The 14,815-nt window shown below is 40.5% G+C and overlaps 1 pseudogene; it reads right to left on the bottom strand.

Moving 5' to 3' along the window:
• Positions 1 to 13,216: 13,216 nt before the first annotated feature.
• Positions 13,217 to 13,922, bottom strand: LOC132495800 (glutathione peroxidase 7-like; annotated as a pseudogene).
• Positions 13,923 to 14,815: the final 893 nt, after the last annotated feature.

The following is a 14,815-nucleotide window of genomic DNA, read 5'->3' as shown; positions in this document are numbered from 1 at the left end:
AGCTCATATGTGGGGAAAGAGATATCTCCAATAAGAAGGGAGGGCAGGGAGTGGGAGAAGTGGCAACTCTGGTACAAAGGAGCAAAGAACGGGGATTCATAAGGAGGGTGGGAGAGCCAGGTCTGCCACAGTATAGATTCCACAACTGGCACTTACTTGGCGGATGAGCCACCAGGGCACGGACCTTGGCAGCTTTACAGAGGTAACCTTTATGTGAAGAGGAACTGTTCTTCAACAATGTCTCCAATATGCTTGCCACGAATTTTTTTTCCCCTGAGAGAAAGGGGGCAAGGCATGGAAAAGCCTATTGGATTTTTTCATTCCCCATTTACCCTTTGTTGCAGAGGCAACAACGTTCATGGTTCATTGTCGAAATTTTCCTATATGCCCTGTGTGTTCTTCATCATCCTTAAGGACATGTAAAGGACAGTTAATTAGAGGACACAACAACAGGGGCTTTTATTCGTTCACTGCATTTTCCTTTTAATTCAGGGCCATACGATAGCTAGTCCTCACTAGTAACCTTTTGTATGGGTACTTCTTTTAGTCCATCTCATCCCCAGTGGGGCCGTCTCTACCTAGAATGTTGCCTTCTGTCCTAGTGTCCCTTCTTTCACCCACAGGCCACGTTATAAAAGTGGCTGTGATGGTGGCCCTCTTGCTTCCATTTATGTGACTATTAGTCGCCTGTAATTTGTTATTCTTAGTACTCATGTAGTGACAATCAGAGGTGCCAAAGTATAGGGTACCTTGTGTTTGAGAAAGAGAAAGCCCTTGCTTAAGAGAGTTGGAGGGAATTTTATACTCTCACAGTTAGAAGCATGAATTCAGTGGGAGAAAACAAAAAAAGAATATCTAACCTTGTCTTTTGATGAATATAGAAATACCAGGAACAGTCTCCATACTGTAAAAAAAGGTATATTTGAAGAGTTTACATGCCTCTGCATGAATAATAGGCTGAGACTGGTGGTAAGCCCATTCAGACATTTCAAGTCATAGCTCCTTCGGGAATAATGTGCTATTGTGCCTGCTAGCTCCAGGCCAGAAAGGGCTTTTTCCCTTATAGCTGGCATCAGGCTTCATGATGAATCACTTGCCTCTTGATATTTATGCTCTTCTTTTTTTGTTGGAGATTACTGGCCATGATTGATGGCTCCACGCAATGATAAAAGCAGAAAATAGCTGCTCTAGAGTAAAACAACAGGAAGAAAAAGGCCACACTATACTTCTGCCTGAGGTTTGCAGCTAAGCTAGTCAGTTACGCTTGCCCAAGAATGGGAATTTAATTTCCTATTTTGTCCCTCAGATATTGTAGTCTTTACTCATAATAACCAGATCATGCTGTAAATCAAGAAAAATAGTGTCTTCTAAACTCGCAAATACTTTTTTAAATTAATTAATTTATTTTTGGCTGTGTTGGGTCTTTCTGTGCGAGGGCTTTCTCTAGTTGTGGCAAGCGGGGGCCACTCTTCATCGCGGTGCGCGGGCCTCTCACTGTCGCGGCCTCTCTTGTTGCGGAGCACAGGCTTCAGACGCGCAGGCTCAGTAGTTGTGGCCCACGGGCTTAGTTGCTCCATGGCATGCGGGATCTTCCCAGACTAGGGCTCGAACCCGTGTCCCCTGCATTGGTAGGCAGATTCTCAAGCACTGCGCCACCAGGGAAGCCCCTCGCAAATACTTTTAAGCTAGACTGAATATGGCTCCATTTTGAAAGGGTGTTTTGGATTATAAAAACAGTATCATCAAAAGTATCATCTTACATGTTTACTTTCTATATATTGATACTGCATTATGTACTTTTTATTTTTAGTATTTATCATAATTCTAATTGATCAGCTACTTATTAGTCATTTGTTTATTGATAGTCTTACATTGCTAAACTAAGCCTCAAGAGCATAGGGACAAATCCATCTTGGTCATTACTTATACCCATCACCTACACATATGAGGTGTTCAATAAACATTTTAAATCATTGGATGAATAAATAATACAAGGTTGTATAATGTAGGGTCTCACTATATTATGTACTTTGTTATGAAAAATCAGCCAAATGTATACATTCCTATGAAAATACAAGGAAGAGGTAAGAGTAACAAGATAGGATGTGATATAGAAGTTTGTTGGGGGGGACATTTACTTTTTTGACTCAGGAGAGGAGATGAGAGCAGGTTACAAGGCAAGGATGGGTTTTGAAGTAGGACTTGAAAACAGAAGGGCAATGGAAGGTTTGAGGGGCTGAGAAGCATCAAAGATATCTGAGTAGAACAGATTGAAGCAGAGGGCTGATTTATGGGAGTTGTTGGAAATCATGCTGGAAAAGACAGATTAGGATCAGTTTGTCAAAAGGTTTGTGTAACAAACTGGAGGATTTAGTTTCCATTTAGTCAGAAAGGGTGTCAGCTAGGCTTTTCAGCAAGTACCACGATGAGAGTGAGGCACTGGGAAGCCTAATCTGAGGGCAGTGGGAATGATTTGTTTGCAGTGTGAAGAAGGAACTAAGGAGTCGCATTAGAATGCCGTCATTATTGTCTAGAAAGTGGTGAAGGAGCAGCACTTGAACTTGGGAGAGTGATGACTTGGAGGTTATCCCCATCAGTTAACAAGCCAGTTATGGCACTGTTACCAGAAATATGAAAAAACAAACGATGAAAAATGACAAGATGTCATCTTGGCTGACAAGATGAATTTAGTTGTAATCATGTAAGGTTAGAGGCACTGATCGGCCATGTTTAGAAAGTTTGACAATGCAACTGGAATTTCAGAGTTTACAATCTCAGTGGTAGAGCAGCGCAGGATAATGGAGAATACCAACATGGGGAGCAGTGGATGGATTAAGTGGATCGGAGGTGAAGGTCATGGGGTCATTAGAGGTAAAAAGGTGAGGTTCTTTAGTGGCAAGTGGTCTGGGGGTAAAGGATGAGCCAGAAGAGAAGATAGATACAAGAGAATTACCTGTTTCCCAGCTCCTGGGATCTGCTTCTAGCTGTTTATCTAGAACTGTGATGGGGACTACGAATGAAATATAATACCACTAAATACTTAACTGAGCCTTCACTATGTGCCAAGCATGGTCATAGGCTCTGAAGGGATAGAAAGAAGTATAATTCATAACTTCCTCTCATAAGAGGTTTATAATGTAGCCAGCAAGATGTCATTTATTTAACTACTAATTATTCACAAGTGTGAAGTAAGCCCCTATGTTGTACTAGGTATAGCTACTCTTCTCTCCACTCAGAAGTCTCTCGTCCAGGCTAGATATTTCAGTTCTTTCTACTATTTTTTTTTTTTTTTTGCGGTATGCGGGCCTCTCACTGTTGTGGCCTCTCCCGCTGCAGAGCACAGGCTTCTGACACGCAGGCTCAACGGCCATGGCTCACGGGCCCAGCCGCTCCGCGGCATGTGGGATCTTCCCGGACTGGGGCACGAACCCATGTCCCCTGCATCGGCAGGCGGACTCTCAACCACTGCACCACCAGGGAAGCCCCTTTCTACTACTTTTAAAAGCGTGCTGGCAAACCCTTTTGCCTACTCCTATTCTCCCTTTAATTTATCAACATTGCCCTTAAAGTGTGCTGTCAGAAGAACTGCGTGCAGAGGTAAGCTGATCTGCAAAAGTTGGAGTGTGGCCGTTGTTTCACAATGGTAGAATTCCCTGGATCAGGGTGTTATCTTTCTATTAATGCAAAAGCAAAGGCTGCTTTTTTTTTTTTGCCATTTTGTGAAAATAATATAACATTTTATTATATAAGCAACTTATATTCGTTGTAGAAAAATTAGGAATTAGAGATAAGTGGAAAAAAAGAAGGAAAAGGTAAAAAGGAATTCCACACTCCCAAATTCCAGTTTTTCCACATAGAATGGCCACTTCTTCATTTAACGCAGTTATTTGTTAACTTCTATGTCCAGCAGCTACATGACTGCAGGACTGCTTCCACTCCTTTCTGAGATTCCTGGGTGGCTCCTCCTACTGTGCCTTCTTAGTCCATGAGCTGCTACTTGTGCCTTTCTTTTCACTTTGCCCCAGGTCTTAGATCTGAACCCTCCTCTCAGATCTAGGCTGCTGCCCTGTGGGCACTGACCTACTGCTTAGAGCTCACTGATGTTGCACGGTCATTTCCCTGCATTGAAGAAACTGCCTACAACCGGTTCCTAGGGTCCCATGGCAGTTGCTCTGTCTTCATCAGAGTTTGGCACTGCTGCCGCTCTTCTCTAGAAGTTCAGTGGATTTCTTGTATACATCACATGCTACCCACATGGCTCTCAGGGTCATATGGTGATGCCCAAGCCATGAGAAAATGTTCTTCATGGAAACTGGCTGTACTCATTGCCATCACACAGGAAACCTCGGTGCCTGATACATAACTCCATTTGTCATTTCTGATTAATGCCAACTGAAACCCAAATCACCTTCTGGGAGACACTGACCTTGGGTTTTTCCTCTGATCACTTTCTTGCCTCAGAGTCTTCCCATTACACGTTGCCTCCACTCCCAGGAAAGCTGCTAGAGGCGTGGGCTCTGACAACCACCTTGATATTTCTGTCTCTCTTATTGGAGAATGTCCACCTCATTGGAGGTCCAGGTGACTCTCTCTCCCTTACTGGTGGGTGGGGCCAGTCATAGGGCATATCAGCATCCTTGATAGTGAGCTCAGAACTATAGTAAACTCTAGATTTGTTTGTCAGTTCACTCCACCATATCATCACAATACTCAGAGACATAAGAACCTGAAAACCCCATTCAGATAGGAATTTATTGGGTAAAAAAGCTGAACATTCTGGAAAGCCAGAGAAACTGATCCCAGGTAGAGCTGTGTACAGGGACTCAAATGATAGCTTCAGGACCTGGATTCTCTCCGAACATGTGAGCTCTGTTTCCTATCGTTTCCACCTTCAGACAGACTCTCATACCAGTGGAGACATGGCTACTGTATAGGTTGAACCAACACCCTCCCAGCCGCAAATTCAAGGAAAAAGAAGCCCTTCTAGCTTCCATCAGAAAGTTAATATTAGGCTCAAATCACTCCTTTGACAATTCCTGAATTGATCATTATTGTAGGGGAATGAAAGTTACTGATTAATGTAGGCTGGGTCACATGCCAACTCCTAGAGCTGGGGATAGGGGTGGCCCCAGAAGAAACTAGGTCACTTTTGCCGAAAAAAAAAAAATGAGAAATGGATGCTTAATTGCTCAAATCAAACACATATGTACCACAACTTCTACCTGCCATTGTCCCGTGGCATACAGGTGAAAATACCATTGAGTGGGATATTGTCAGTCTATACCTTGAAAGGTGCCCCATGTATATACACCTGGAATCCTAAGACAGCCTGTTACAGACGCATTTTTATTTATCAATGATGAGTTCATACTAGGTACTGTCTTGTAAAATGGTTTTTATTGTTTTATTTAAGGGATATATCATGACCATCTTTTCATATGTATATATATATATAAACACTTTTTTTGTTTTATAAGAATCTGTTGAAAAGATTGTCACCATTTATTTAACTGTACCTTTTCCGTATTGTTGAATAGTTGTTTTCTTTTAATTTTAAGCAATTATAAATAGTTCAGCAATAAATATTTGTGTAGCTGATACTTAGGAACATATTCTTTATTGCCTCCTTAAAATGAACTACCGAAGTGGAAATTTGTGACTAGGTATACAATTTTTTAAGGCTCTTGTTACATATTGATAATATGGTGTTATTCTCTCTCTCTCTCTCTCTCTCTCTCTCATACACACACATACATGCACGCACACACATATTCATATTACACTGTTAGTTCCTACTAAATTTGAGACCACTATTGCTTTTTCACACATATAAACTGCTGCTAAATTAAGTATTCTCATTTGAGTACAAAAGCAATCTATAAGCCTCAATTTCTTTTTTTTTTTTTTTTTTTTTTTTGTTGTACGCGGGCCTCTCACTGCTGTGGCCTCTCCCGTTGCGGAGCACAGGCTCCGGACACACAGGCTCTGCGGCCATGGCTCGCGGGCCCAGCCGCTCCGCGGCATGTGGGATCCTCCGGGATCGGGGCACGAACCCGTGTCCCCTGCATCGGCAGGCGGACTCTCAACCACTGCGCCACCAGGGAAGCCCAAGCCTCAATTTCTTAAGACTTTATTTCAAATCCTATTTCTGCACTATGTCCAATCCAGGTTTGTGTTATCTGTAAATTACATAAGCAGGCCTTCAATATCTTCATCCAGGTCTCTGGTAAAAAGTCTGAACTGTGCAAAGCCAAGGTCTTGTTGCAGTCTACTAAAGTCTCCTTACATGTCGACATCAAATTACTAGAACTTTAGAATCTTTGAATTTAGAGTAGGAAATCAGCTCAGAATAAAATAGCTCAAGTGCCTATTTTTTTTTAACCAATTAGGAAACAGACCCAAAGAAATTTACTAATGTTTACTAAGGTCACACCGGTAGAATGATAAAGATACATACTGTTATTGTTGTTCATATTTAATTCCACTCTTTTTCCTCCCTACTTGCCAATTGTTTTATCCAAAATTATGTCATTGGAGGATTCATTACACACATCATTGAAATCAAGAAAATTATGTCAATGACATTTTCCTCTTAACCCATTAGCAGAAATGAAGTCAATGTGACATGCCTTGTTTTTTATTGTTCCATTTATTAATTCAACCTATGTTTTCTCACTGTGCTAAGGAAAGTATATATACTCCCCTTCATAGCTTGAAGATCATTCTCCCTTGTGAACATTGGAAACAAAATTAATTGGTTAGGATCTTGGTGCCCAACACCTTTTCACTTGAGGCAGGAAACTGTGTCATGGAGAAATAAAATGACTTGCCAAAGAGTAATGTTGAGTCAGTTGCCTTTTCTTTGTCATCTGTGAACATTACATCATACAGCCTGAGACTATTTCTCTTTCTTTTAATTTGGAACACATCTTTAAAGTTCTTTATATTGTGTATAGAATTTTTGAGGCTCACCTTCTTCAGTAAGGGCTTTAGTCTTCCTGATAACTCATACAAGTTCACATTAATCTTTTGGCTTGGTCTTGGTCATGTCCCCACATTCCACAGCTTGTCCTAGTTCCTTTTAGAAGATGTCTTTAATTGCCTCCTTCCTTACAATTTTAGAGCATTTTAAATGATTACTTAGTTAAGATTCTTTCCCTCCAGCCCTTTCCAGCTTGCCCCTATTATCACAAAGCCCATCCCTTTAAAACGGCATGTTTTTGCCCTAAGCTTTTAAAATATCTTTTCTAAAACTTAAGTAGAACCTTCCACCTTCCATTCCCACACCTTACTGTTACTTGGTAGTAATTGCTGTTACCAAGTCTTGTGTAGCACTATAGCTTCTACCCAAATTGTTGCTATTTCCATATTGTCAATTTGTCCTTCACTGATGATTAAGATTACGTAGAGAGTCTTTCTTCCTCTGAGTGGACTACAGTTGTCTGGAGGATTCTTTTCCATATCCATTGTTTCCCAGCAATGCCTGTGATGGGGTATATAAGTGTGTCTAAGTCTGCAGTTCAGTATTGCAACCCCCCCCGGCTGCTGACATAACACACATTCTCCACAATCTGATTTATTGGTAATAAAGATGGTATATCTATATATTTTTCCCTTTCTATTTGTGTTGTCTGTCTAGTTCTTCTCTCTGTTAGTTCAGGCAGGGAAAAATGGATGTTAATACTTGAGTTCCACCAAACCTCAACACCTGGGAACCATGTCTGGAAACATTGAATACAACTCCAATGCCTGTGGTAAAAGAATGTTAGCCTCCGACTATGAAGTTCTTTAAAGATAGCTCTGAGGGACCATGTGGCAGTAAAATGAGGAAAGTTCTATTTGATGGAGAGAAGAGGAAAAGAAGCTAGCAAAAGAAATAGAAACAGAAGAAATAGATGGAAAGTGAGAGATGATACAGGCATTTACAGATATAGAAGTCACACAAGTTCCCCAAATAGCTTCAGATGTGTTATATATTGTGCATGTGGTGATTTTGATGGTAAAAATAAGAGAGATCAAAAGGTAGCCAGAAAAGCTATTAGGACGATAAACGCTCTAATCTTTTTGTTTTTTAAAGATTTTTTTTTGATGTGGACCATTTTTAAAGTCTTTATTGAATTTGTTACAATATTGCTTCTGTTTTATGTTTTGGTTTTTTGGCCGCGAGGCATGTGGGATCTTAGCTCCCTGACCAGGGATTGAACTCTCACCCCCTGCATTGGAAGGTGAAGACTTAACCACTGGACCTCCAGGGAAGTCCCTAATCTTTTTTTTTAAAGGATATTGATAAAGGATATTGAAAGAAAGAGTCCATGAAAGAGACTGAAAATATTAGAAAGGAAGTATTTCTGTGTGTGTGTGTGGAGAGAGAGAGAGAGAGAAAGAAAGGGGAGAATCTTATATCAATGTTTCTTAAAGTAATTTTAAAATTCAGATTCTTCAATAAGCTCGGGGATCTGTATCTTAATACCTGGTGATTTCTAAGCACACTAAAGATTAAGAACTATTATCTAAGCACATAGAAAAGGGATGGAATTTAGTGTTTACTGGCAAGAGATTAGCTTTAGATTAGAGGTAAATCTCCTCTGACACTAGTTGGAATGATGTGAAGATAGAAATATGTTTAGTATATGGTAAAGTAAAAAAGGTATATAAAAAGAAAGGCAAGAAAACTGTGTTACTTAATGTTGCATGGTTTTTCACTTCTATTATTCGTTTAAGGAGAGGAATAATTTCTCTGTGTATTAGCCTATGTGCTGGGTACTTTGCTTTTGTTCTGTGACTTAATATTCAACAGTCACTCTATATAGTAGACATGATTATCTCTCTTCTTTTCTTAAAAAAACTAAGGCTCATAGAAATTGAGTAACATGTCAGGATGACACATCCAGGTACTGGTAGAATCAGGGTCTGGTCTCAGGTGAATCTGTCTCCACATCTCCAGCTTCTTTAGCATAGGGTAAGGGTTATCAAAGTTTTTCTGTAAAAGGCCAGGGAGTAAGAGTTAAAGTTTTGTGGACAGCTACTCAACTCTGCCACTGAATGCAAAAGCCACAGATAATAATGTAAATTGTGGGCATACCGGTTCCAGAAAAGCTTTATTTGTGGACACTGAAATTTAAATTTCATGTAATTTGCATTTATAACAAAATATTTTTCTTCTTTTGATATTTTTTTCAACCATTTAAAAATGTAGAAACCATCTTCACCTTGCGGGCTGTACATAAACAGATGGTAGGCCAGATTTGGCCCACGAGCCATAGTTTGGCTTGTCAGCTCCTGGCCTAGGGCTCTGGCTATCGAATTCATGCTCTCCACAGCATCCTTCCAAATGTAGGAACTGAGATTATCCAATCAGAGTAAAAACTAGTGTTTTTACCAGTATGAAGTAAAAGTTTGAAATAATCATTGTTTTTCAGAGGAAAAACATGATTCTCCATTAGTTTCTATATAATTTTGCATCTCTTGATCCTGGACCAAAAAAGGAAAAAGCAGACTATAATGAGGATTATGTTGCCTATCATCTATTTGTTTTTCCAGATTCATTCTCCATACTGCTCTGAGACCGTGGAGGCTGGTCTGAATGGATTCCTCCTTATTCTCTGGTTTTGGATGGGGTTGGTCAACTGGGAGCACCAGTAGGGAATGAAAGGGAAGGAGGAAAGTCCAGTTAGGGTCTTTCTTCATCTGCTCCCTCCCTAAAAGGTCCATATAGGTGGGATGTTGACTCTAAGGTTTCAGGTCCTTTTCAAGCATCCCTCTTTGCAGGTTCCAGGAACCACTCTCTTTCTCTCTACTTCCAGTCTAGAAGGAGTGCCTGTGTCCTGCACTACTAGTCCTGGGGTGCTGCACTATCCCTCAGATTTTTCCACATCTTTCTCACACCTTTGTCTCCAGTCCTTTTATTGATCTCTTCCCATGTTACACAATTTGATTGTGACCTGTTCCTTGTGTGGACCCTGTCTAATACAAAGAATGTGATTGCTTGTAGCAATCTCTGTTTAAGAGGCTTCTGCAGAGTGTCTCATCCTCTGCAGGAAAAAAACAAACATTCTTTCCTTTGTGTCCACACTGTACCCTGTAATATATTTTTAACAGCTTTACTGAAGTTTAATTGACATACAATAAACTGCACATATTTAAAGTGCCCATTTTAATAAGTTTTGATATATATGTGTACCCATGAAATCAACACCGGAATCAGGATAATGAGTATATTCATCACACCTAAAATTTCCTTGTGCCCTTTTATGATCTCTCCCTATTGCCCTACCTCCTCCGTTGGGCCCCATCCCCAAGCAATCACTGATCTACTTTCTGTTGTTAAAGATTAATTCACACTTTTAAGAATTATATATACCTGGAGAATCATTTCAGTATAAACTCCGTTTTTTTTTTTTTTTGGTCTGGCCTCTTTCTCTTGGCATAATTATTCCTTATAATATATTCAGTTATTATATTACTAAGTGTTTATTGCCTGTACATGCCAGCATATCTATTTGCCTCTGTTTAGACTTCGCAGGTTCTTCAAGGTACGCTACACTTGTCATTGTATCCCTAGAACCTAGCACAGTACTTGACGTAGAAAAGATACTCAGTAATTATGGAAGGAAGGAAAGAAGGGAAGTGTAGGATGGCAAGTAGCCTCCATCCCCTGAGAGCTAATTGCTTCTCTAGCAATGAAATCTCTTAAGTACCTCTGTGGACAGTGTTTAATGATCTGTTCGCAGTTGAGGGCTGTCAATAGGACTCGCCCTCAGTCAGGATATGAAGCAGATGAATTTCTTGCTCTTTTACATGGGATCTGTTGTCCTGCACCTCATCCTTCCTTCTTCTCATCTCCTCTGCAGGATCCAGAAATCTACTTGCCTGATGTATATAAATGATGCACCAATTTCTCACCACCCAGGCCAGCAGAGGAGAGAGGAGGGGTGGAGAGGGGATTCCCGGGGAGGAGTGATAAGGTTAGACAGCGTGGGATTCCAGAGCTGAAGCAGAAATAGTCTTGCATGTGTGCGTGGGGTACGGGTGTAGATCACATACTCCCATACAGGTACTTCCCCGAGAGAAATGAACAGGAAATGTACGTTCATAGTTTTCTTTCTCTATCATTTTGGGCTAAATCTGTGGAGTCTGAAGGACTGTGGTAGCTTTATTGAGAGCTAAATAGTATGATTCCTTCCCTTTAGGTTTCTGAACTACGAGACAACGAGACTGATTCTGCAGGAAAGCACAGGCCTTGAGAAAGCAGCTTTGACTTCAGGCTACAGTGAGTACACGAATTATTTTGGTTAATGGGCTGAAAGTCCTGTGATAGAACCCTTTCCCCTCTTTCAGATCCGTGACGTCTATAGATCTTAGCCCATTTAAGTTTGGTGTAGCCTGGAAAAGTCCTCCTCCTCTATGCTCTCTTCTCCCATAGGTTTATTAACACCTATTAAAATTGTGTCTTTATTCTGGGACAGAGATGGACAATAAGAGTCCTATAGGATTAAAAAAGGTAAGAAATTCCACTGCCTTTTCCATCTCCTCTAGATGCTCTGTGGTCTTCTGTCTTCAGCCCTTTAATAGAGTTGAGACTGATTATGTACACTTTAGTGTGACCAGGTTCTATAGATAAGCCCAGGTTTGCTGAGCCAGCAGCCAGCTTCCTTCCAAGGGATCCTGGCGCTGAAGGAATTTGAGTAACTGAAATCCCAGGCTATAGATTTCAAGAGTGTTGCCTCCAATTCTTGACAATTGCATAGATATAACAATTTATACAAGAACTAAATAGATTTGTGGGTTACCCTGTAAACTTAACCACCATGTATAACACGTTGTAGAAATTTTCTTCTATTCCTGCTTTGTTAAGAGATTTCCTTAAAAATCAGGAATGGATAGTGCCTTTTTTCAAATGCTTTTTCTGAGTCCTATCGAGGTGATCATATTATTTTCTCTTTTGCTTGTTGATATGGGGAATAATGTTGATGGATTTTTGAACGTTAAATCAACCTTGCATTTCTGGAATAAACTCCACTTGGTCATCACGTATTATCCTTATTTTTTGTTTCATCTGATTTTTTATTATTTTGCTGAGGATTTTTTCAGCTATGTTCATGAGGGATACCTTCTGTGATTTCTCTTCTGTTATGTTTTTGTCTGGTTTTGCTATCAGAGTAATGCTGGCCTCATTTAGAAGAGTTGGGAAGTATTCACTCATTATCCATTTTCTGGAAGAGTTTATGTAGAATGGTAATTCTTCCTTTAATGTTTGGGAAAATTCACCAGTGAAGCCATCTGTGCCGGAGTTTTCTTTGTGGGAAGGTTTGTAACAACAAACTCAATTTCTTTGATAGCCGTAGAGAGGCTCCTCAGAATATCCAAGCTTATTTTCGAGTGATCTTTGTTAGTTTGTGTCTTTCAAGTTATCTCTCCACTTTATCCAAGTTGTTGAACTTATGGCTATAAACTTGTCTATCCTTATTATCCCTTTAATATGTTTAGAATCTGCAGTGATGTCATTTCTCTCCTTCCCAGTGTTGATAATTTGTGTTGTCTCACATCTTTCCCTTATAAGTCTGGCTAGAAGTTTATCAATTTTATTAAAGTTCTCAAAAAACCAGCTTTTGATATCATTGATATTCTCTATTACTTTTTTCCTGATTTTTTTAACATTTATTATTTCCTTCCTTTGGCTCACCCTGTTAAACTTGCTCCTCCTTTCTAGTTTTTTAAATTGGAAGCTGAGGTTTTTGATTTAAGACCTTTTCACTTTTCTAATATAGACAGTTAGTACTATAAATTTTCTTCTAAGTTCTGCTTTAGAGGAAGCCCACAACTTATTTTTTTTGGTGGGGGGGGGCCTTCAAGTTTTTATTGATCACAACTTATTTTTTCGTTCATCTGCAGAAAAGAATTTTTGAATGCCTCCTAGTTAGCTGTCACTGCCCTAGACACTTCCATAGGCCTTTCATCCTCATCCTCACAACAGCCCTGTGAGGTAGGAGTTGGCCCCATTTTACAGAGTTCATAACAGGTAGGAGATTATTGCTTCAGATACTTCTATTTGCCACATGTTTTCATGGACTAGAGGTTCTTACTGAGTCATTTGGTCAAGAGCTCTCACTGGTCAGGGCTTCCTACAGGTTGCTCTAAGATTCAAAGAATCAAACGACTAGAATTTTCCTGCGACAGGAGTGCTGGGGTCGGTGGGATAAGAGTGAAGGAAGCAGAGTCAGTAGTCTCTCCCTTTGTAGCACCATTTGGGTTTGCTTTGGTCACTTGTGCACAGCGTGGGGAGGGGAGGGGACAGTGGGAGAGGAGGGAAAGTTGATTTTAAGTCTTCTCGCTTCTTCAGGATGAGCTTCCTCACAAGCGCTATAATCTGGGACCCGATCTCCTCCACCGACATGGTTGGGTCCCAAGCACCCTATCACCTTTCCAACTGGGGCCACTAGGTACTTACAGAAGTTCCCGGTGGGCTCCTTCCCAGAAGTCTGGGTCAGGTACTTGAAGGCAGGGTGGGCACCAGTGCCGGTGACTGCGATCTTGCAAAACGTGGGGAAAGAGACACTGTAGGTGCGGCGGGCAAAGCTCTCCATCTCCTTCTGCTGTCGGGTGTCTGTTGGCCAAACTGGTTGCAGAGGAACGCAAGCACGTTGAAGTGGTGGGACGGCAGGTCCCGCTGTATCTGCTGCAGGGCCTGGTAGTGCTGGTCTGTGAAGCCTCACTCGCTAGCCATGTTCACCACCAGGGACACCGAGCCGTGGTGCTTCTCCAGTGACACCCCTGGATGCTGACCGCCTTGAAGTCGTAGAAGTCCTGCTGCCGCTGTGCGCAGGCGGCAGCCGCCAGGAGCAGCCACGCCGTAGCCAGCGCCGCCACCTGACTCGCTCCCGAGCAGGCGGCGTGGCAAGGGCAAAGGCAGGGCGCGGCCCACAAATTTTTATATGTTGTATTTTTGTTTTAATCAGATCAAAATTTCTAATTTCTCTTTTGATTTCTTGTGACCCATAGGTTATATCGAGGTGTGTTATTTACTTTCCAAATATTTGGAGATTCTTCCCCAAAGATTTCTATTATGGAATACTTATTTCCTGCTACTGTGGTCAGAAAACATACTTGTATGATGTGAATTTTTTGAATTTATTGAAATATTTAGTATGACTTGGAATATGGTCTACCTTGGAAGTGTAATGTGTGCATGAAGATAAGAATTTTGTATTCTGTTGCTGGGTATAATGTTCTATAAATGTGAATTATGCCAGTTGGTTAATAATGATGTTCAAATTTTCTATATCCTTATTGATCTTTACTTGTTCTATCAATTATTGAAAGATATTGAAATCTTCTACTGTTGTGGCTTTGTCTATTTCTCATTGTAGTTTTTTGTCAGTTTTCATTTCATGTAGTTTGAAGTTCTCTTATTATGTGTATAAATGTCTAGGATTATTATGTCCTCTTGATGAATTGACCTATTTATCGTTAGGAAATGACCTTCTTTATATCTGGTAGTATTCTTTGTTCTGAAATCTACTTTTTCTGATATTGATATAAAGATTTCAGCTTTCTTTTGATTGCTGCTAACATGGTGTTTCTTTTACCATCCTCATACCTGTGACCTATTTGTGTCTTTATATTTGAAGTGAATTTCTTATGGGCAGCATATTGTTGTGTCTTGTTTATTTATCCAACTGGAAAACCTCTGCCTATTAATTGAGGTGTTTAGACCATTTACATATTTTGTGTTTGTTCAAATGGTTTGGTTTAAATCTATCATTTTGCTGCTTGATTTCGATTTCTCCCACCAGTTCTTTATTCCCTTTTCCAAAAT

This window comes from Mesoplodon densirostris, chromosome 9, assembly GCF_025265405.1.
Source record: "Mesoplodon densirostris isolate mMesDen1 chromosome 9, mMesDen1 primary haplotype, whole genome shotgun sequence".
NCBI lineage: Eukaryota > Metazoa > Chordata > Mammalia > Artiodactyla > Ziphiidae > Mesoplodon > Mesoplodon densirostris.
Note: the sequence above shows the minus strand (reverse complement) of the source record. Positions and strands in the feature narration are given on the sequence as shown.